This window comes from Candoia aspera, chromosome 5 (assembly GCF_035149785.1).
Source record: "Candoia aspera isolate rCanAsp1 chromosome 5, rCanAsp1.hap2, whole genome shotgun sequence".
NCBI lineage: Eukaryota > Metazoa > Chordata > Lepidosauria > Squamata > Boidae > Candoia > Candoia aspera.
The window spans coordinates 27712800-27736003 of record NC_086157.1 but is presented as its reverse complement, the minus strand read 5'-3'; positions in this window follow the sequence as shown (position 1 = coordinate 27736003).

Genomic DNA, 23204 nt, shown 5'->3' with positions numbered 1-23204 from the left:
GTTAATTTGAGAAACTTATTTTAAATCCATCTGGCCCCTTAATCCATTTATAACTTTCCAAAATCAACATTCTAATCACCATTTTGCTGTTTATTCAAAAGTAAAGATTTTTCTTTTTAAAGTCTTTAAACTTGCATGAAACTTCTTTGATCAAGGATCGGAGGAAACTCACCTAGTGTAATGAAACTTGCCCTTCTGAAGGTTCTTGACATCCAAAAAGCCATTAACAAGCAATTTCCTAAGGTGATTAAGAGAAATGTTGGAAATGTGAAAAACATGAAGCGACATTTTATCGTGCATGGTGCATTTGTGAAAAAGCAAAAAGTTGTTGGACACAAATATATATGGTGATGCAGAGAGTTTTTTCAGATGAAACCAGAACTTTTCTTGTTAGGGCTTATGGACACCCAACTAGAAAAGGCTCATGGACGATTCATTTTATATATGGTAACTGCAGCAACTCCAGCAAGGGATCATTACCTTGTCGTGGTGCTGGAGCTTGAGCACCTCAGTGATGCCATGAGCTAAACTGTGAAGGGCCACCCAAGATGGGAAGGTCATGACAGAGAGCTCAGACTAAATGCAATCCCTGGGGGAGGTAATGGCAACCCACCCCAGTATTCTTGCCATGAAAACTAAATGGATCAGTACAACCACTTTGATGGCTGAAAGCAAGGAGGAACTGAGGAGCCTTATAACAAAGGTAAAAGAAGAAAGTGCAAAAGCTGGGTTGCCGTTAAACCTCAAAAAAAACCAAGATTATGGCAACCAGCTTGATTGATGACTGGCAAATTGACAAAATGTAGAGGCAGTGACAGACTTTGTATTTCTAGGTACAAAGATTACTGCAGACGCTGACTGCAGCCAGGAAATCAGAAGACATTTAGTTCTTGGGAGGAGAGCAATGACAAATCCCGATAAAATAGTTAAGAGCAGAGACATCACACTGACAACAAAAGTCCGCATAGTTAAAGCAAAGGTATTCCCCATAGTAACATATGACTGCGAGAGCTGGACCATAAGGAAGGCTGAGCGAAGGAAGATAGATGCTTTTGAACTGTGGTATTGGAGGAAATTTTTGAGAGTATGGACTGCAAGAAGATCAAACCAGTCCATCCTCCAGGAAATAAAGCCAGACTGCTCACTTGAGGGAATGATATTAAAGGCAAAACTGAAGTACGTTGGCCACATAATGAGAAGACAGGATACCCTGGAGAAGATGCTGATGCTAGGGAAAGTGGAAGGCAAAAGGAAGAGGGGCCGACCAAGGGCAAGATGGACAGATGATATCCTAGAGGTGACAGACTATACCTTGGGGGAGTTGGGGGAGTGACAACCAACAGGAAGCGCTGGCGTGGGCTGGTCAATGAAGCCACAAAGAGTCAGAAGCGACTGACAAAACTGCAGCAAGGCTATATATGCACAAAGATGGAAGACTACAGAATCACCAATAATGGAGGAATGGATTGAGAAGATGGGTAAGTTTGCAGAAATGGCTAAATTGCCTTGTTTGATTAAGGAGGGAACTACAACTACTTTTATAAAAGACTGGAAACCCTTTATAGACTTTTTGCTGAAAATGGATAAAAATGAACTGCTGATTTTGGGATTTATTGATTAAAAAGGTTTGTTTATGGGAAGAAGGGGACTGTGATATGCAATATGGGAGAGTGGAGATGGTAATTGCTATGTTTGTAACTGCTGCAAAGGAGATTGGAAGTCACTTCTTTAGATATCTTTTTTTCTTGCTTTTTGTTATTCTTCACTTTTTCTTTTACCCTTTTATAATCTCTTTCTTTTTCTACTTCTTCTGTTATGTTTCTGTAGTTTTTTAAATCTTCTTTTAATAAAAATTATTCATTAAAAGAAACCAAGTGATTCCTTAAGTCTTCTTTATTTCCAGCCATGAAACTATCGTCAACATATATAAAACAGTTGTTTCTCCCAGCAATTTTAATTCCAATTTCTGTTTCTTCTAGTGATGTTGTGTGTGTGTGTGTGTGTGATGTATTCTAAATAAATAAATAAATAGTTTTCCCAATTTTGAACAATTTATTTGCTCCATGCTGCTTCTGGGTGTTTTCCTGATTAACATTAAAATTCTTCACTCACATTTCAAGGGCTATCCACAGTTATAATAAAGGAATTGATAACGTAAGATGAATGCATAGAACTGGAAACATAAGAAGCAAAGAGCATGATCTAAAGAAAGAAGTAGAAATCTTCAGTGCTAAATCTCTCTTACTGGTGGAAACGTTCTCCTCGACATCAGTGGTACAGAAATTCCAGAGATGCTGGGAGAATGCTGCTAGTTATGTCTGCCTGGTGTTTTGTTTTGTTACCCTTCAAATACATTGTATTCTCATTCTTCAAAGCTAAAGCTTAACTCTATAAGGACCGATAGAGGTCACCTTTCCTGAAGTACTGAACCCTATAAGGCTCAAGGTCAACAGAATTCACCCAGAGCACATGGAAAGCCTTCCACCATCGTCTAATAATCATCCTTTTGCTTCCAGATTCCAGTAGCTCACGGGGGCTCTGGGGCCACAAGAATGAGTCTGGAATTATATGCAGTTAGTATGCCTTTGACTGACCACAGATTCAGACTACACTTGAAATATTGTGTAAGTTGCATGCATGAGGCTGATTCTGTTCCTGGACAAAATATACAGATGTAAATGCAGATGCAGCTTGCATGAGCTCTGCTGTGCAAACTTCTTGGGTATGATAAAATACTTCAACGGAAAAACCTAAAAGTGACTTCAGAGCTTATAAATGGCCAAGGAAATAGGATGTGCCACATATAGGAGGGTTTCCTTTGTTCATCTGAAAGTGATTTTAAGAAATACATCATTTTAGGCATATTCTAGCTATCTTATTTAAGAACAACAACAGATCCTGGCATCTTTTCATCTCCTGCATTGTCTTAATGGAAAACAGATGGCTGAACATTAAAAGACATTTGCACCCTTATGATGTTTCAGCTAATGGATGAGCTGAGTCTGTTCTACTATCATAGACAGTTATTAACTGGACAAGATAATAGATATACATGATTACAGTGTGTATGTGCTCGTGAATCTAAGGCAGTGAGATGCTCAGAAATGAAAAATAGTAGGTAACATTTCTATGGACATGTAGAAGCTAGATGGAACATAACATTTTTCATTTGCTCTGCAAGGAACCTAAGAATACTACCTCCATGACCTTATAAGATTGCATTCATTTTTTTTAGCTGAAACTGATATTTGTGATTGCAAGTCAAAAAAACAACAATGCTGTTGCAGCGCACAAGTTTTTTAAAGCAATGAATGCTATTCAGTCATTGGAAACACTCCCATCACCTGCTTCCCCAAGTAATAAACAATTGTTTTTGTTACATTGAACATATTATTAGATATTTCTTTACATAGCCCATCCAATTGACTTCAGGCTGCTTTACAGGAGTTTCATTACATTCTGAGCTATTGATTGAAATGAGCTTTACATAGGATTTTCTCTGCAATGGCTTTAAAGACAAGAGGAATGATCCCTAAAAGCTGAAAATGTTAAGTCCCTTTGATTTTAACTGTAACAAGACAATCACGACCATAACTTCTTTTTCTGACAAATTCAACATGACCTAAGATGTTGTGATTTTGCCTGAATGGTGTCCACAGCTGTTTAATTTCCTTGGAAGAAACTAAAACTACCTCTCACATTTTTGTCGCTGTGCCAGCTTTTTCTCTGACTGCCTCTCTTCATCCTTAAGTGGAAACTTCATTTCAATCTCAACATTTTTTTAATGTTCTTTGAATTTTCTGAGTTATCTTGCTTAGAGCAGTCTGTTCACTATTCTGGTATAGCAGTTCTATGAAGCAGGTGGTATAATAGGGTGCATATAAACACACACATCTGGGATGTGGCAGGTTGGCCCCTCTAGATTTCTTGAAGGAGGCCCCTAAGTCCTTCACACACAATCTCTAATGCACCTTGTCTCACATCCCTGAGGAGAGCCTAATTGGTAAACACTGCCACCAGTTAGTTTTCCCTCAAGAAATTATCTTTGGTGCTGAATTATCAGGAGTTAGTGAAATGGCTCCATCTTCCTTTCTGTAGCTTATTCAAGTAGGGAGATGTATATGCTTGGGTTAAAATTCTTTCAGAATGAAAAACATTGATTCAATAAGAATCAAGTCTTGATTATGTTGATCAAGGTTAAAGAACTAGGGGGGAGTTAAAAAAAATAAAAGGACAAAGGAAAAGAAAATACAAATAACTTCTGAAAGAGCTATCCCAACTAGACCTACAGACACAGAGGAAAGACAGAGCAAAATACAATGATATCATGGCTCAAATAATTTTCCCTATAGTAAAACTCCAACGTTCTTATCTACACCTAGCTCATTCTATCCTAGATAGCTGGGTTTTTCCTGGAACTCCAACTGAGCCTTTCGATTGGAATATTCCTGACCAGACATTGAGTCAGTGAAGGGAGCAATTCTCCCACTTCTTCCATGAAAGAAAAAGAAAAAGATCTCTCTTTCTCTCTTTCTCTCTCTTCTCCATTTTAGTACATTCTGGAACATTTTAGTTCCATCTTAAATTTGAAATTAATTTGAAAATGGAATTGCTCTGCCAGATTTTTTTAAGCTGCTGCTTGCAAATTGCTGCAATTGACAGTTCAAGATGATAACAAAGAACAAGCATGCATATGCCCACACAAATAAGCAAAAGGATAAGCCTGTGGCATATATCTATTGAGTTTCTTGTTCTCTTTTATCTCTCCCTCTCTCTCTAATTCCTCATTACATGCACACATTTTTTTCTTTATGCAGTTCTGTCTCTCAAAAACAGGCATCTCTACATGCACCTTTGGAATCTCCAACATTTTATACTCAGCCAAACAAAAACTAGACTGCAATATTTATGTTCATACAAATGTATCTGTTTGTTCGAGGCACCCTCTGAGGTCTGCTTCAATTAAGGTACAATACGTGTCAAACAAGAGAAGTCCTTTTTGGTAGCGACAATTCAGCCTTGGAACTTCCTCCTGTGGGGATCCATGCAGCTCCTGGTCTTCTACTGCTCACCATAAGCCCTGTCCCTGAAGGTGAACCCTACTCATCTTTTGCAATACTGGAGTCTCCCCTGCTATTCCTGTTTCAATTGCTGATTAATTGTAATACTTTCCTTTCTGAATTGTGCTATGTATGTTCCTGTTAGCATCCTTGTATTTCAGAATGGATATATAAAAGCTGAACCTCATTTGTGAACACATAAATTTGTAATAGAGGCTGTATTTGATATCCTGGATATCCTTCTTTCACTCCGATTCTCTCTCCATTTCTTTTAATTTCTAGCAGGCATGGCCATCACTGTAGTGGGTACAATGTGGAATGGTGACTTAGTTGTTGGATGATAGTTTTAAAGGAAAAATATTTAAAGAATATTTCATACATGTTCTTAAGGAAGCTTCAGGAAGTCCAAAAACAAAACAACCAAATGAAAAGCAAGTCTCTATGAATTGATCAGATCTATTCCTATGCCTGAAATGTTTTGATTGCCAAAAAGCTTTGCACTTAGAGCATCTAACCAGTTCTGGGATGCTGATTTCCATGGTTCCCAGAGGTTATTCATTTTGTTTAATAAATATCATTAGTGACACTCATCTTCCCAGCAGCTCAAGCAACTTTGCCCAGCTGAAAAACACAATAGTTTCTGCAGTCTTGCTTAATGTGACCCTGAAAATTAATTTCCCATGCAACTTTTGTCATTAAGAAGGAGAGCAGCTGCATGCTGAACTGATTTCCCTCTGAGTTCTGAACTCCAGTCCTGGCCTCACTTACATTCAAAATAATTGCAGCCGGGCAGCTATAAAATACATTTGAAGTGAAGGCTCTTTAAATGTTACAGGATCAATTCTATTGGTTAGTCTTTCTTGGGAGTCAAGTATCCAGCACAATGAGATATATTAGCTACCAGTGTTCAGTCCTAAGAAAGCTTCCTTTTCATGCCTGAAAGAAAAACATCCTTATTATGTATGCTGCCGATAAAGTTGCTCACAAGAACTCTACAACCAAATTCACTTTACAAAACTGAGATGCAAACAGGAAACAGGAAGTAAAACTTCCCAATAGGTTAAGATCCAAAGGGACACACCATGAGCAGATTGCCTGCACTAGATTAGAGCAGAGAATTGTGTTGTCCACGGTGCTATTGATTCATTGCATCTTATTGTTTTAAAACAATCATCCTTCTCTTTTTAAAAAGCTTTTAGAAACTTTTTGGAAACTGCCCCAAAATTTTGGTAATTGAGCAAATTATAGTAGTAGAAGTTACTGTGCTTTGCAACCAACTTTAATAGCACATCTATGCTAGTAGTGTCAGAATATAACCACATATAAGTATGTTTGATAGTAAACTACATATCAATGTGCAATGCCAGTGCACTATCTCTAACATGGCATAATTATAGTTTTATTCCCCTGTATTCGTGTGACTGGGAATGCATGAAAGATTGTGAAACCCAATCAAAACAGGCCCCACAGGCAGAAACGTGTGCTTGGGAAGATTTTGTGCCAGAATAGAGTTCAAACAAAGTACAATAAAGATGGTTCCAAAAATATCATATACTTTCCATGTGAACTGGATGAGGTAATGACCCTCTGGTGGAAAAAGTACCAGGAGGTCTGAGAAAAGTACCAAGGTGGGAACTGGCCAAGTTTTGCTGGACAGGCCAAGACTAGTCAGAAGATATAAAATAAATTGGGCACTGAAGTCCTTGGAAATCATCAGGAATCTTGGCATCCTGTATGAATTGTTCTGGAACTCAGAGCAAGCCTGGATAGGTGGACTTTGAGTTGAGGAGATACACATGGGTCTTTGAATGTGAATGAGTAAACAGTAAAAGTTGCTAACATAAATTTGCTTTGATGTGCCTGAGTCCCTGGAAGCACTGCAGATACTTTCCAGCCTTTGATCTGACAGTAGCAGAAGCATCTGCAGTGGGGAGGGGGGTAAATAATTCAAAATGGCCCTTGCAACCATGTGATTGATGCCTCACCCCTTTTTATGTGTGTTACACACATGACACATGTAAAAAGAGGCAGGGCTTCAATCACACAGGGGCAGTTGCCATCTTGAATTTTACCCTATGCCCCCAAGACACCTCTGTATGCAACATTCATAGCTATCACTGAATGAACAAGGCAAAGATAAAAAAGATCTTTGTCAAGTAGTAGTTTATCTATTGTTTGTCCTTCAGCAACAGTGCAGTCAGGATACTAGATCTATGACATTTATGGTTTTTAAAGAGGGATGAAATATTTTTACTCTATTCCATTTCCGCCACCCAAAAAGAGAAAAAAACACACACAATAGACCCATGTCATAGGTCCAAAAGTTTACTCACTCTCAAAAATGTGAGCTTCCTGACCAAAGGCAAAGTGAAATCAGTATTTTTAAAACCCATTTGCATACAGTGCTCATTTTGCATTCAGTAACCAACTCTCTGCAATTTGGTGTAGGCTGGCTTCAAATCGTTTACTTGGGGTCAGCCCTGAATACTTCTTTCAGTCTTATCTGTAACTCTACGCTGCACCAGCAGATCTACAAACATAGATTACATAGAGTAGTCCTGATGTCATGGGTGCCAAAACAATAATATAAATGTATTTAAATATTCTTGAAATGATAAAATGGCTAGGATCTCATGCAAGAACCAAGCTTTGTGAGATCTGACTCTCTGGAAATATTGGGGCCTATTTACTTAATGACTTCCAATACTTGTACATTGTCCCAATTGTGAGACTCTGAGGAAGTATGCAACAAGGTAGGGAAAAAAAAAATGGCAAATTAAAATGTGAGAATTTTGAATGTAAGAGAAGAGAGAGGGGTCATGGGGTGCCATCTAGTGGTGCTATAAGCATTATGGCACAGAATGAACCCCAACAGTAGAGTCAGCCTTATAGCTGCAACAAAGGTATGCTTAATGAGACTCCAATGAGGACCCACATTGACAGATTCAATGCCATAGAACAAAGAGAATATCCATGACCTCACCCCATTCAAATATTACACACGTAGCAAGAGATGAGACAGCTGCTGCTATTCCTCCTTGTTTTCTTCCTGACCCATTGTCCTGCCTTCGCCATTCTCCAACCAGCCAAAGGTCACCAGGGCTCCCAATACTTTGCAAAGCAGTGATCACAGGGTTAGAGTAGCAGGATTCTACCATCTCTTGAGATGGATAGACTATCACAGAAAGACAGAAGGCGCTCTTGTAGATATCATTTCATGTTTTTCCATTTTGCAGAGCTCTCTAGTTTTGCAAAGTAACCTCACCCATGTTTTTAAAAATTCCTTTTTCTCCTTGCTAGTCCATTCATTTGTTAATAAAGCCATTTAATCCATGATTAGTGCTCCCAAAGTGAAGAACCAAAATGCTAACTTCTTTTTTCAATAAATGTGCAGTACAACCTTCCCCATCCATATTCAGCAGAAAGCTAGTGTATATTGAGCTCAGCAGAACTCATCTTCTGATATACAGGCTTGCAGTTGGAATTATTAATATTTTAGAGTAGGCAGAGAAGAACTATAAAGGAGAGGTCATATAAGAAAAGGAAATGAAGACAAACTTCTCCAACAAGTCTGTTTCACAGTAAAATCAAATGTTGTTGTTTATTCGTTTAGTTGCTTCTGACTCTTTGTAACTTCATGGACCAGCCCACACCAGAGCTTCCTGTCGGTTGTCAACACCCCCAGCAACCCCAGGAACGAGTCCGTCACCTCTAGAATATCATCCATCCACCTTGCCCTTGGTCGGCCCCTCTTCCTTTTGCCCTCCACTCTGCCTAGCATCAGCATCTTCTCCAGGCTGTCCTGTCTTCTCATTATGTGGCCAAAGTACTTCAGTTTTGCCTTTAATATCATTCCTTCCAGTGAGCAGTCTGGCTTTATTTCCTGGAGGATGGACTGGTTTGATCTTCCTGCAGTCCAAGGCACTCTCAGAATTTTCCTCCAACACCACAGTTCAAAAGCATCAATCTTCCTTCTCTCAGCCTTCCTTATGGTCCAGCTCTCACAGCCATATGTTACTACGGGGAACACCATTGCTTTAACTATGCGGACCTTTGTTGTCAGTGTGATGTCTCTGCTCTTAACTATTTTATTGAGATTGGCCATTGCTCTTCTCCCAAGGATTAAGCGTCTTCTGATTTCCTGACTGCAGTCAGCATCTGCAGAAATCTTCGCACCTAGAAATACAAAGTCTTTCACTGCTTCTACATTTTCTCCCTCTATTTGCCAGTTATCAATCAAGCTGGTTGCCATAATCTTGGTTTTTTTGAGGTTTAGCTGCAAGCCAGCTTTTGCACTTTCTTCTTTCACCTTCATCATAAGGCTCCTCAGTTCCTGTTTGCTTTCAGCCATCAAAGTGGTATCATCTGCATATCTGAGACTGTTAATATTTCCTCCAGCGACTTTAACTCCAGCCTTGGATTCCTCAAGCCCAGCATGTCGCATGATGTGTTCTGCATACAACTTGAATAGGTAGGGTGAGAGTATACAGCCCTGCCGTACTCCTTTCCCAATCTTAAACCAGTCCATTGTTCCGTGGTCTGTTCTTACTGTTGCTACTTGGTCGTTATACAGATTCTTCAGGAGGCAGACAAGGTGACTTGGTATCCCCATACCGCTAAGAACTTGCCACAATTTGTTATGGTCCACACAGTCAAAGGCTTTAGAATAGTTGATAAAACAGAAATAGATGTTTTTCTGAAACTCCCTGGCTTTTTCCATTATCCAGCGGATATTGGCAATTTGGTCCCTAGTTCCTCTGCCTTTTCTAAACCCAGCTTGTGCATCTGGCAATTCTCGCTCCATGAAGTGCTGAAGTCTACCTTGAAAGGATCTTGAGCATTACCTTACTGGCATGTGAAATGAGTGCCACTGTTCGAATACTGCCCATTTATTTTATATGTTGGGGGAAAAAATCTTTGAACTTTTCTAGCAGCAGGTATCCCTAGAAACGAATAGAAATAGGAATCCACATTTGCTTCCAAGACTGACACAAAGTTGTCTCTTAGATCTCTGCTTCAGAAAGCCAAGAATTATTGTAAAACGTTGACTTCCTTGGAGCAATACATTTACTTTTAGGGTGGTTGGGTGCCATTAGAATATCAATATGATGCAAATGAGGGAGTAATATATAATGATTGGCATTTCTCAGACTGTTGCCAACCTATTGGAGGGTAACTACATAGAGAATGCTTCTGATTTGTATGCACTGTTAAGACGTATTATCGGTGATCTAACAAAGCACCAGATGCATTTGACCAGAGGGTCTGACTGCATTCAGTAAGTAAATTTTATCTTGGGCAGTTTACTCAAATGTTTGACTCTGACTCTGTTTGCTGAGAAGATACAGTGAAACGAAGTCTCCAAGCTGCTATAGACTTTTCTTTTCCAGCTTCAATCTTCTTCCCTCCAGCCAGCACAGTAGGCCAATAAAGCCAAAAAGAGAATGTGTTGCTTTTCCAAAGGGGCACATTGGATTAATGTACAATTTCATTACTTCAACTGCACACAGTCAAACAAAAATAGATTCCACTGTGCTCTTTCCAACTGTATTGCCATGTGAGCCAACAACAGATTGAAGTCTTGTGAAAGAATAGCGGAGAAGTAAAAAATAATGGATATGATATGGGCATCCCTGTTCTAATTGTTGTGTGCAGGAGATTTAGCCCGCATCAAGGAGAAAATTAGTGGGAAGGGGAAGATAAATGAAAACGGAAATTGTACAGCGGATGGGAAGAGCAGATGCTCAAATAGTGTGGTACCTACCCTTTCTCACAAGGACACATTTGAAGAAAAAAGAATAAGTAGTAGGAAATTTAGACATCTGTGATTATCACTCACTCTTGGAGGCTCGCTCTCTCTCTCTTTTTTCTTCTAAACCTACCATTTTCACAGACAAATACGCATAGGTACAGCCCAAAGCAAGGATAGGAATGAGACCAGAGTGGGTAAATGAACAAGGTGCAATCACAAAAAAGGTTTTTACACTTTCTACCCTTTATGGCTGTGTGTCATGTTCTAAATCAGAAACAGGACCCAGAGAGACAAGATTGTTATTAAGGCTATGCAATGCTATAGATCTGATTTGGCAAAGGCATTTCAGCAGACACGCAGGTACAAACAGAGGACCTGTATTCAACTAATTGAAGTAGCCACATCAGTTTTCAGATCACACAGATGCAATGGAAATGTCCCTGCAATAGCCACGTGACCCTGGGAAAAGACATGGTTGCTTTAATGAGTTGCAGTCTGGTGCTATATGCTTGCTCCTGTGTGTTCTGAAGCACCTTTTCCAAATCAAATCAAATCCAAAGCATTTCATAGACACAATTGTTATACAGTCTGAGGTCTAATTCCAAAAATATGTGCTTAAAGCCAAAGCACAAGGAAAACTAATCAGTAAATCAGGCTAACAAACAAAGCCAAACTAGCATGAGTTGTAGTTTATGCCCCGAAGTACAAAGATAGGGAAACAAAATTTAAGATCCACAAGCAGCAAAAGACTGATATACCAGGAGGTCTCTGAAACAGTTCAAGGAAGGAGGTTGGCTGGCTACATAGGCTGACAAATGATAAATGCAGTTTCCAGCAATGAAATCCTTTCAAGGAGAAAGTTTTCTAGTGGAGACTGGCGCTATCCATGTCCTTAGCTAATGTTCATCAAGCCTGAACCAGCTGCAAGTCATCCAGGTGTATTGAGACACATTTAAGTAGACCTTTAGTACCAAGGCACTCTCTTGTAGCCCAGTGTTTTACTATCATTCCATATTCCAATATTCAGCATCATCATTCATAATGGATAAATGGCTGCCCTAGTGAATCCCTCTAGGACTGATTGATATGGATAATCAGAACCAGTCACAGCATTCTTATTTTCAGTAAGTTTCTAGCCCTCTTGGTGGCATAATTATACTGCTTGATGGAAAGCAAGTTTCTGCCATATAATTAATTAGATTAATACTGTATATGAATACTGTATTAGCAACTAAAAGAAACTGGGGTAAAAATTATGGTTCATTTTTAATTTAAGATGTATTTAATTATCTAGCCATGTCTACTCTGGTGTTCATACAGTTGATGATTAGGTATTAATGAAAGTTGAAGTGAAAAACTGAAGAAGAAAAGAATAATATCAATAACCTTATGCTGAATAATTTTATTCCTTCTCCATAGGTGCCTTGGCTCAGAGCCTGAGGGAGCTTTAGTATTCATTTTGTAACAGAGCATCAACTATGAGGCTTAGTTTGAGAAGTTTTCCCAAAGAGCACCATGTCATAATTACCTTGCTCATTAGGTCAAAGAAGAATCAATATATATCCTATGTCCCTCTTGAATGGATGACGGTTTGGTTTCAGGACAATCATGAAAGTTCCCATAGATAAATGGATCCAAATCTGAAATCAGACAGACAATGTTCTGAGCCTCGCATCTGAAATTCCAACTGACAAGTCAACTTGTTTACAAGCTGATTCAGTGAAGAGAATGGGGGAAAAAAGCTGGTTCTAAAATTGCTTTTTTAGATTCTGAGAGTCTAAGTTCATCATTCTAAGAGTTCAGTCTTATGCATGGTTACTCACACATATATCCCATTAAGCTTAGTGGATCTTACCTCCAGGGAAATATGCAGAGGATTTTAGCCTTACACAACCACAACATATACCCTATTATGTTTTATTAGCACCATTGGAATACAAGGCAAAATGCAGTAGGGATACTAACAGCTAGGGTTGAGCATGCTTTGAAAATGATGTTAATTTTTTTTTTTTTTTAAATGCATGTCTCATGTTGGAGCAGCACATCACTGCCAGTCTTCAAAGCAGGCATACATTTTTTTCCAGACTTTTCTGCAAGCTTGAATGAAAAGATACTGTTGTTTTAAGGAATCCATTCCTGAATGTTAATGGAGCTCTTAAAGTATCAGCAGCAGCTTTTTATTCAAACTCATGTAAAAATCTGAAAAAAAGGTCAGGCAGTTTTAATGAACAGCAGAGACAAGCTGTGTTCATGTGAACTCCAAAGTACTTCTTCCAAATCATTTTTCATCCATCAATTGCCTTTGTAAAGTAGAGTTGGACTAACTCAAGAACATATGAGCTTCACAAAAACATTCCTGCAGGGAGTGCACACCCAGTATGAATCTGGAAATGAATACTGTTTATATTTACATCAACACTATGTTTTATCACATTTGATCATCTAGGGAGGGATGTGTGTTGGAATATGCCTTCAACTATGGATTCCCAACAAAATGTCAACACACATTCCACCATGATTGACTCAAGGCTTCAAAGTATGAGTAACTTTGACCTCATTCACATGCCAAAGTTGTGCTCATCCAACATGCTGTGAGGCTGGCATAGAAACTGAGCTAATCTACTATTGGCTCAGCTTCTGCATCAGGGAAAACTCCAAAGGCGTTTTTGTAGCATTCCCTACAAGATGGCAATGGGATTTCAATTGGAGGGAACTCCTGTCTCTTCCCACCCCCTGGAATTCCCTCCCACCTCCTTCCAATAAGCAGCTTCCATAGCTTCTCTGAAAGGCATTTTGCTGCTACTTCCACAGTGAGAGGGAGAGGGGTGTCCTTCCTTTCTCTTTACTCTAATTTCCATGAAATCACCAGGTCTTAGGACTGACTTAAAGGAGATAGTAGTTTATAATCTAATTGCTTTTTCCACTTTGTGAATTCAAGAGATTTATCTGAATTTTAATCTGGATTTTGGAATTCTAAATGGTTTCTCATCTGGCTGAGTTTTCTTCTTCCTTAACCAAACATGCTGTCTAAAATCTCCTAAGTAGCCATAGAGGAAACTTCAGCAGATCAAAGTAAATATTCCCTGTATTTTAGCTATGGTCATCCCATATTTAATTATCCAGTTCTATGATTAACCCTTCTCCAACATAATGTTCTGGTCATAGCAGTGGCACAAATATGAGCATATATGCTATTAATTAGATGTTCAAGTTCTTTTGTAAGCCCCTGAAATTGCTCATAGCTTGATAGTTTTGTGTAATGGAACTTCATCTCAGCTTTGAACTTATAAGATGTGATGCTGCAAGGGGGATAAATCTACTTTATTTTTGACATTAAGAGTCCTTTAGGAATATGCTTTTGCAAAACTAAAAAGGGTATAAAGCCATATTTAGACCTATTTATGAAGATTTGCAGAACTAGAAGAATAAGTCTTTCTATGGTTTCAGATTAGAATTTCAGATATTTAGGGGATATTAAAGGACTTGGCTAAGTAATACAAAAATATTGTTGCAATATTGAGGGATAATGGAAAACTGGAGACTGCAAGGCAGCAAGAAAGAGATACAGATAACTCTAGCTCCTTGCTCCCATCTGGTGGCCACCAGAATTTTGTATCCCAGATAAGGGAGCCTTGCAATATCATCAAAATGTACTTAAATTGACTTTGTGTAGAACAGAATGGTTGTTGATTTTTTTTTTTACCCCAAAGCTTCTGCACAGATTATGTTGGAAATGTTTATCAAGTCATATTCAGTTTGGGTCAATTGTTTTAAAAATTTGTGAAATGAACTTTATATACTTGTTGCACAAATGCCCACAGAAATAGAGGTCATCTTTTATGTCATGAAAATGATCTTTCTATCAACAGTTACAACATTATTTAGCTTAGACATCTGGACACTGTAATTAATTACAGTTATATGGTACTATTAATTTACCAAATAGGGTTTGAATTCCCAATCTGGAAAAGAAGATAATTGGTTATCCACATAAGAAGAAATCACTGACTCTACCTATACTTGAACTGCAGTTATTTTAAACCATCCAATAATGTAAAATACTAACAATTGGTTAGTTATATGTTAGCAATATGCTATACAATTAAAACAAATGTTATGTCATCACTGCAATTGCCTCTATAAAAGGAGATATAAGTTGTGCCTGATAGAAAATAGGGATACAAACATTGCAAAAATGATAGGATTTAGTTCTATGTTTTAGTTTAAATGAAGCAAGGCCCAAGAATGAAAAAAGGAGTGTAAATATATTAACAAGCCCTACCTCTATTATCAGGTTTATCCATATGTGTTCTTAGAATTAAGTATCTGATTTATTTTATATACTGTACAGTAGACATATTTATTCCTAATAGCCTTTTTTTTCCTCTGAAAAAACAATATGGAAAAGGAGCTGGAGGAAAGGCAGAGGGTGAATATTGTAAAGCAGCCTGATAACATCAGTATACGAAGAAGTACAAGAACTGTGGGTTGTTGAAACTGCTCTCCTTGGGCAGTGATTGGCCAGTAATTCCAATGGCTGGGTTTTTGTCAAGTGCTGCCTGCATGCTCCCAAACCTTTCACTAGCCTCCTTCAATTAGACTTCAAGTCCTAACTTCGTTATTATATCCCTGGGATTTCTTGAAGTATTTCTTCACAAGTTCTAAACAGGTCTGAACCTGCTTAGCTTTTTCAAGATCAGCCAAGTTTAGCTAGATGCTACTACATCTTTGGCCTTCACTTTCACTACTAGCTATAATGTTTTTATTCTCATGTAAGGATGGTCAACACGGCATCTTCTGTACCCAGATGTTCCAAAATGCCTCAGAGTGTTCTGTTTTTTTCCATATAATGGGTCGATCAGAACGTGCCAGGGACGGGTCATCCAGTTCTAGAAGTGCATCTTCTAGGAAAGGAAGTGGCTTCTGATGTTCTGGATGAAATCTGACCCAGAAATAAGATTAATCAGATTTTTCCTGCGATGGACAATAGTGTTTTGTACACAACTAAACTAAGTATTCTTCTTTCTTCTTTGATTAAACAAGTAATTCAGTTAAGGTCATGCAATGAATCGAATGATATCATAATGGAGACAGTCTGATGATATGATTCCTGTAAGGGCAGATGAGGATTCCTAAATAAATATGCACACATTGTTGAAAAGTGAATAAATTTTTAATGTCATTTAAAACATCTCTGAAAGTCATTTGGGTCAGCTTTAGCTCCTGATGTCTCCATATAGTTATAAATGGCTATTGAAAGTATCTGGAAAAGTAATCTATCTACATTAGCTCTTCATTAATATATTATATTTATAATAATAAAGAAAATATGGGACTTAAGCAGTAGTTTAAGTTTAATAGAATACATAATTTAACACCTGGAAAATAGTGATCAAGAAAGATAGTTTTCCGTATAATATTTTGTTGTTATATTTGACAGACAATCAATGAGGGTACTATCATCTAGTCATGCTCTACATTAGAGGAGGTCTCTATTGAATCCACAAATTAACCTTTGAAGTGGTATTTCAAAAACCAAATAATTTCTTATTTGTATGTTTTAGATCAAAACCTGAATATTTGTGCTTATCAGCAGAATGTATTTTTCAGGTAGCTAACAGTATGCATTTGAAAAATGGATATGCCTTGAGGAATATATCCAGAAGTGAATCACATGGGAAATCAAGAGGTGTGTAAGATTTGTAAACTGTCATTGAGAGGTCATTGAGGCAAGTAAAGCCATAAATGAATGCTGGCACCTTGAAATATTTTAGATGAGAAAAGAAAATTATTTGTATTAGAGAAGTGGGAGATTGGAAATAATCTGAGCAAGAAAGAAATATCACAACTAGTTATTGTAAGGTTTATGGAACTGGGTAATGTATGAGTATTTTGAACATTCTGAATGCTCTTGTTTGGAGCATGGCATCAAAGAGGCTTTTTAGACTTACGAATTAGAGGGCTGAATAGGGGTGGCAAATACAAAAGCCCAATGCACACATTTCATTTTCTCTATAAATACTAATCTTCAAACATGCACTACTGGAAACTGGAATATCCAAGTGACCGCATGCATATTTTGTTCAGTGTCCTAAAATGAACATAACTTTTCAAAATATAACATTTGACAAATTCCTTGGTTTATTTTATGGAAGTGGTAGGCCTCCAGGTTGTTTAGGAATTCATAGATGCAACTGGGAAATATGAAATGCAAGTTACATTCTGGAATTGCCAGGTCTGCTTTGCATTAGGATAAATTCAAATGTTTGTATTATAGTCCCTTTATGGTACAATTACAGCATGAAAGCTCACTGCTATGTCTGCATCATGAATCTCAATTGCTTTTTAAATGATTTGGGTGGGGTGGGGTGGAATGAGCATTTGCTCTTAACAAATACTACAAGCATCTTACAGGGAAAAAAAACTTTGTTTCAAAAGTTTAGCACACTGATTTATAAGAAAACTTCAGAACAATGAAATCAGTGTGGAGATTTCCTTGAGGATATTAGTAGCAAAAGCACGGTACAGGCATTATCAAAGATCAGGCCTGTGTGAGCTGGCTTTGATTTGCCTCACACTGTGGAGATGACATAATTTTATTTTTTGAGGCAAAGGGGCAACCCAGTCTGCCCCAGCAAAACATTTCTTATCACCTTGAAGTTTCTCCATTGTCTTGTTTGTTTGTTTGTTTGTTTTCCTCTTACTTAATTCCATTCCTTGCAAAGGCAGAAGGAACTGAATCCACCCATCCAGAAGCCACTCATGTTGGAGAAAGATGTTCTAAGGCAGATACTGGGGGAGAGGGAGGAGATGAAAACTGTCACACAAAATGGCCACAGTGAAGAAGCGGTTTCCCTGCACGAAACCCCAGAACAGTTCTATAGTGAAGCATTTGAGTTGGGGGTGGGGGAGAGAGAGAGAGCAAGAAAGCTCTCTTTAAAAATGATTTCTTCCCTCACTAGCACTGATCTTAAACCTTGCCAACATCCAAAGAAACATTGCTACCTTCCCTGCCCAGTTCCACTCTTGTTAAAGCCTCTAAACATTTCTGAGAAGAGTAGAGGAGAAACAATTTTTCACCTAACCTTAAAAATCCCCTGAAAAACCTATTTCCCTTTATACTTCCTGTTGTTGATTCAAATGAGGCAAATGATTCTCTTGAACCACAAAGCCTGCGCTTTCACTGTATTTGTTGAACATTTCTTGACACTACATCCACAACTGCAAAACATGCACATGTTCTGTGGAAATGTGAATATGTACAAATCTCATGTATTATGGGAAATGTCACAATATATCACACTGATTTGAAATATTCACCAGAAATCTTCCTTACAGAAAGCAGCTTTGAAGTGAGATGCTTCAGCCATTTTCTTTAGGCCACATTACACCAGGCTGGGATGTCTCATTACCATGTCTTATGACTTCATGGTCCTGTAGTTTATATTGTAGCTGCAAGGCTATAATCTAATCTGATATACTGTAGCGTGAAATGTTATTAAACTAGGATACTCTGGAGAATCAGTGAAATTCACTGCTTTACCGACCACTGTTTCAGAAGCTTTTGGGAAGAATGCTGTTTCTTTAGCAGTTTTATTGAGACCTGCATAAATCTTGTTACTTCAAGAATTGCCACTGAATTTCCACAGAGTTCACTTATTAGATTTAGGCCTGTCTTTGTGGGGGAGCTGTTAAATTCAAGCAAGAAGCAGCTTTCAAAGAAAGCCAGCTGTTTGAATGTTTGTCGGGCTTCTCTTAGCCATTCACATCTGCTAAACTTACTCACATGGATGGGCAGCAACATGCAGCATTTGTAGTGATTTGCACCATCTGAATAAGAAGGCTTTGAACAAGTGGAATCCAACATTATCAAACTGTTCTTTTTATCAGTCTCTTTGGATCTTAGGCATGGAACACTAATAATCTGAACACAAATATGTCCAGGAGACGTATGAAGCAAACAGAGGGCTCCCTTTATTCTTCTCCATTCTTTCCTCTGCTGCCTGAGGACAGCAACGAAGAGGAGAAAGTCAAAAAGAAATTAATGGGGCCACATTGTTAATCTAGCACAGAGTGGTAGGAAATGCTTCCTAACAAATTCCCAAATTTGAAATAGAAAATTTCTTTGGGCTTGGTAGACTTTCTTTTATATAATTGTGGCAACATCCACGATTTGGCCCAAATTAGAATCTTTGGCACAAGCAGTTCCTTCTGGATATGTGGGATCAAGACCCATAAGTTAGGATGGCCAAAGGGAATCAAAGGCAAATATATTTAGAGGGCAACAGCTTGAAGAAAGCTGATGTTTGTAGAACATCTAAACTTGGCCCAGTTCTTCAACTTAATGAGATTTTACATGCTTTTTTGCAGTGTTTACAGTAAGCAGTGCAATAAAAACACAAGTTTCTCTCTCTATATTATCCAGCTATTTTGATAACTCAAATTATTGTGAAAGTTCATATTGCTATATATTTATTTAACATTATTTAAGTACTCAAATCTACAGAAATAAGTAAACAGCTGTCATATTATGACCACCACAAATAATGATATCCCTTTGGTGAATTTCCTTGAGCCAAAATTCATACAAGGATCTTGCCAGGAATAGAAAGTCATTATTATTTGAATAATGGCTTTCTAACAACAATATATTTATGTGAATATACACACAATCAACAATATATTTACATGAATATACACACATACACACATCAGTGGCCCAAGACAAAGTAACAAAGTATGTATGTATGTATGTATGTATGTACTGTGTGTGTGTGTGTATATATCTTTGTCTTAGGCCACTAGTAGATAGAGGCTTAGACAAATGGTAGATAGAGCTTAGACAAATTCCAGCTAGATCTTTCTGAATACATAATGGAAAAAAAAAACCACTATCTGATTTTTTTTAAACAGCATGAGGAACTGAAGATTACAGGCATAATAGATTTACATGTACAGTAGCAATTTTACTTACAGTAGGGAATGGTAATCTGCAGCCACAAAGCTGCCTGTGGCCCATGAAATATTTTTTCACAGTCTCAGATGGCCAGTCCAACTGGCTGCCAAAGCACATGCACAAGCAGAACACCCTCACAGCATTGCCTTCCCACATTTCCCTCCCCCTTCCCCCCTCCCATTATCATGGCATCAAAATTTGCCTACTTCTTATACCAAGAGGGATTAAGTAAATCTGCCCTAAACTTATGAAATCTAATATACTATGGATAGTAAGGCATTACAGAATGGGATTCAAATCCTGTTTCAGCCCTGATTTGCAGTTAGTGACTAAATTTATGCAACAAACAAGTTTGTACTAGCAAAAGCAGTGGCTGTGTTCATACCACACACTTAGCTACATTCATCATGATTTATTCCATTACCATTTTTATGACTTTGCAGAACACTCAGAACTACAAACTAACCACAGAGATTGTGACTCACAATACACTAAGCTAAAATAAATCGGCAAATTTGCAGCAGCTTTAACTGAACAGGAAAGCTTATAGAACCCACTGTCTGAAGGTGCCATTTTCCCATCAGTGGTATCAAGATAATACTGGTTTCTCTTATAAGATTGTTCTAATGATGCACTCCAGATAAAGTGCAGGGTTAAGTATTAGTTGCAGACAGTGAAACCAAGCTCTAATGTGTTGTTGGATTCTCCTTTGTCCTTTGTTATGCTTCGGCATTGAATCTGCCCCCTTGTCCTGTTCAGACCATGAGGCAGTCAGACAGCAGTATCATCAAACTCTTTATTGAAAACTATTTACAACAATAAAGTCTGTGAATGATTGAGCAAACAATTTCAATCAAGACCACCCAGGCAATGGCGGATGAACAGGCAATGCTGTAGTGTCAGACTGAGGCAGAATCGCAAGGCAGAATTCAGCTAACTCTCTGATTGAAGCTGTCAGACTTGGTGATGCTAGACTGCGAGGCAAGGAGGAAATGGAAGGCAAGGTTCCATGGACTGGCACACAGGAAGGATCAGGCTGGTATGTGGAGGCTAGGCAAGACTGGGCTGGAACCTTTAGACAAGGCTTGGCTCTGGAGACTAGGCTGGACTGGGCTGGAGAGTCAAGGCAACACTGATCTCTAGAAGCAAGGCTGGGCTGGACTGGAGAGTCTGGGCAAGGCTGAGAGCTAGAAGCAAGGCTGGACTGGACTGGAGATTCTATGCAAGGCTGGGAGCTGGAATCAAGGCTGGACTGGGCTGGAGATCTTAGGCAAGGCTGAGAGCTTGAAGCAAGACTGGACTGGACTGGACTGGAGATTCTAGGCAAGGCTGGAAGCTGGAATCAAGGCTGGACTGGGCTGGAGATCCTAGGCAAGGCTGAAAGCTAAAGGCAAGGTTGGATGCATACCTGGAATGCCTTCGAACGTGGCAACAAGGTCCAGAGCTAGACACGAGGCTGTGCTTGGCAGGGATGACAAGGAGAGGCTTGACTGGAGCAGCTTATACAGAAGGCAAATCCACGGAGGTAGAAGACACTGGTGCTGATTCCACTCTGGCTACAGGCAAGGCTTCTGACACAGGTAAGGACTCTTCCATGATGTCTGTGAGCTCAAAGGATTGGTTGTCTCCAGCAGGTTGCTCTTTGCACACCTGCCTTTTAAGCCAATCCCTTCTGCACCTTTTCTCTCCAGCAGCCAATTGAGCAGCTTTCTGATTCGCGCGCTTCTCAGCTCTCCTGTCTCAAGTGCTGGTTGGAGAGTTCAAATCCCCCTCTGGAGTTAGTCTAATCCATGTTTGCAAATTCTCCCACTCTGCTGAGTCACTTCCTGGTTCAGCTTCTTCAACTTTCTCCTGATGAGTTTCGTTTTCCCCTTCTGGTTCTGGATAAGTTTCGTTTTTGGAGTCAGAAGCAGGCTGAAACCTCACACCCCTCTGTATCCATAGTCTCATGGGTATCTCCCACAAAGAAGATCAAATAATAAAGATGGTGGCTGCAACCATGTGATCGAAGCCCCACTCCTGCAAAGTCCTGCTGGATATGTGCTCTGAAGTAATGGAAAGGATGCATTTTCATATTTATTTTCCTCTTGTAATTTTTTTTTTAAAAAACTTCTGATTACATTGAGAGGAAAATAATTTGATGTGCACAACTTCCAGATCTGGCATCCATTTTCTCCTCTAGTTCTGGCCATTGTTTAGGCTCAACCAACACAAAACACCAATGCCAGTGAAGCAAGAGCTGAGGACGTTTCCCTAGAGGTTGGGTGGCTTTGCCACTTTGGCTCTCTCCCTTTCAAGAGCAGATTTCCTTCCCATTCTCAGAACCACCCACTGGAGTCTAGAGCATTCCCCCAGAGATCCACATGACCGCAGCCTCACAGACCCTTTGTTACATGCATTAAGTAGTCACCTTAATTTCCCATCCTGCTGCAGTCCCTTTTTAGTTATGGGCTATCAGTGTGGGAGGAGGGAGGAGGGGATCAAAAGAGTCAAGATAGTGGCCACAGCAGTGCAAATGAAGTCCCACCCTTTTCTACAAGTGTGGCATGCATGATGTATGTAAAAAGGAGCAGGGTTTCAATTGCATAGTCACAACTTTTGACCCCTTCCCTCCTTGAATATGCCCCTGCAAGACTCCTTGAAATTAAAGGAAAACAAGGTTTCATTTAGGAAATTCCTTTCAGAAGTCATCAGGCAATGTGGCAAGATCGAAAACTGAAAGGGCTGAAAGGGATGAAGCCCATAGTCCTATAGCCTTATCCACTGAAGAGAATTTACTCCTTCAGGAAATATAATAGGCAATGTGCCAAAGTAAACATGCATCAGTTTGAGCTGCCAGGTACTCACAGATAAATTTTAGCAGCCTTCAAATCTTACATTTGATGCAGACCCAAAGCTACCATACTAACAAGTCTATTCTTTCTTCACTCTGTGTTCCTTCATGTGTGGCTCCTGACCACCTGTTTAAAAGAAGCCTGGATCTAAATAAATAGTTGGCTGCCTCAATAAATAGTAGAAAATCTATCCACCATCTAGTCAATGGCTGGTCCCTTCTCATACCAGCAAATATCATATATTCCTGGGACCTGTTTTCCATACTGTCTTGAGAGACTAGGATATTTGTGGAAGCCTGCAGATAAAGACTAAATTTTTACTGTATATCTTTGCTCTCCTACACTACTAGCTGCTGTTTTGGTAGTGTGTGCTTTTATATCTGCTATATGGACAATTGATCAAAGCAATTTTCTTCCTCTAAACCATCTCCCTCTCCAAAGTTTACCTGGATCTCTGCAGGTCAAAGGTCTCCATAGTCTTTGACTACTTGTTACGTACAGGTGTATTCACTTTTCATGGTGTGTCACATCAAAATTGGTGTCTGCATCTCCAAGGAAGGTTTAGAATATAATGGTAGTAAAAGCAGAGCTGAAAGCAAGAC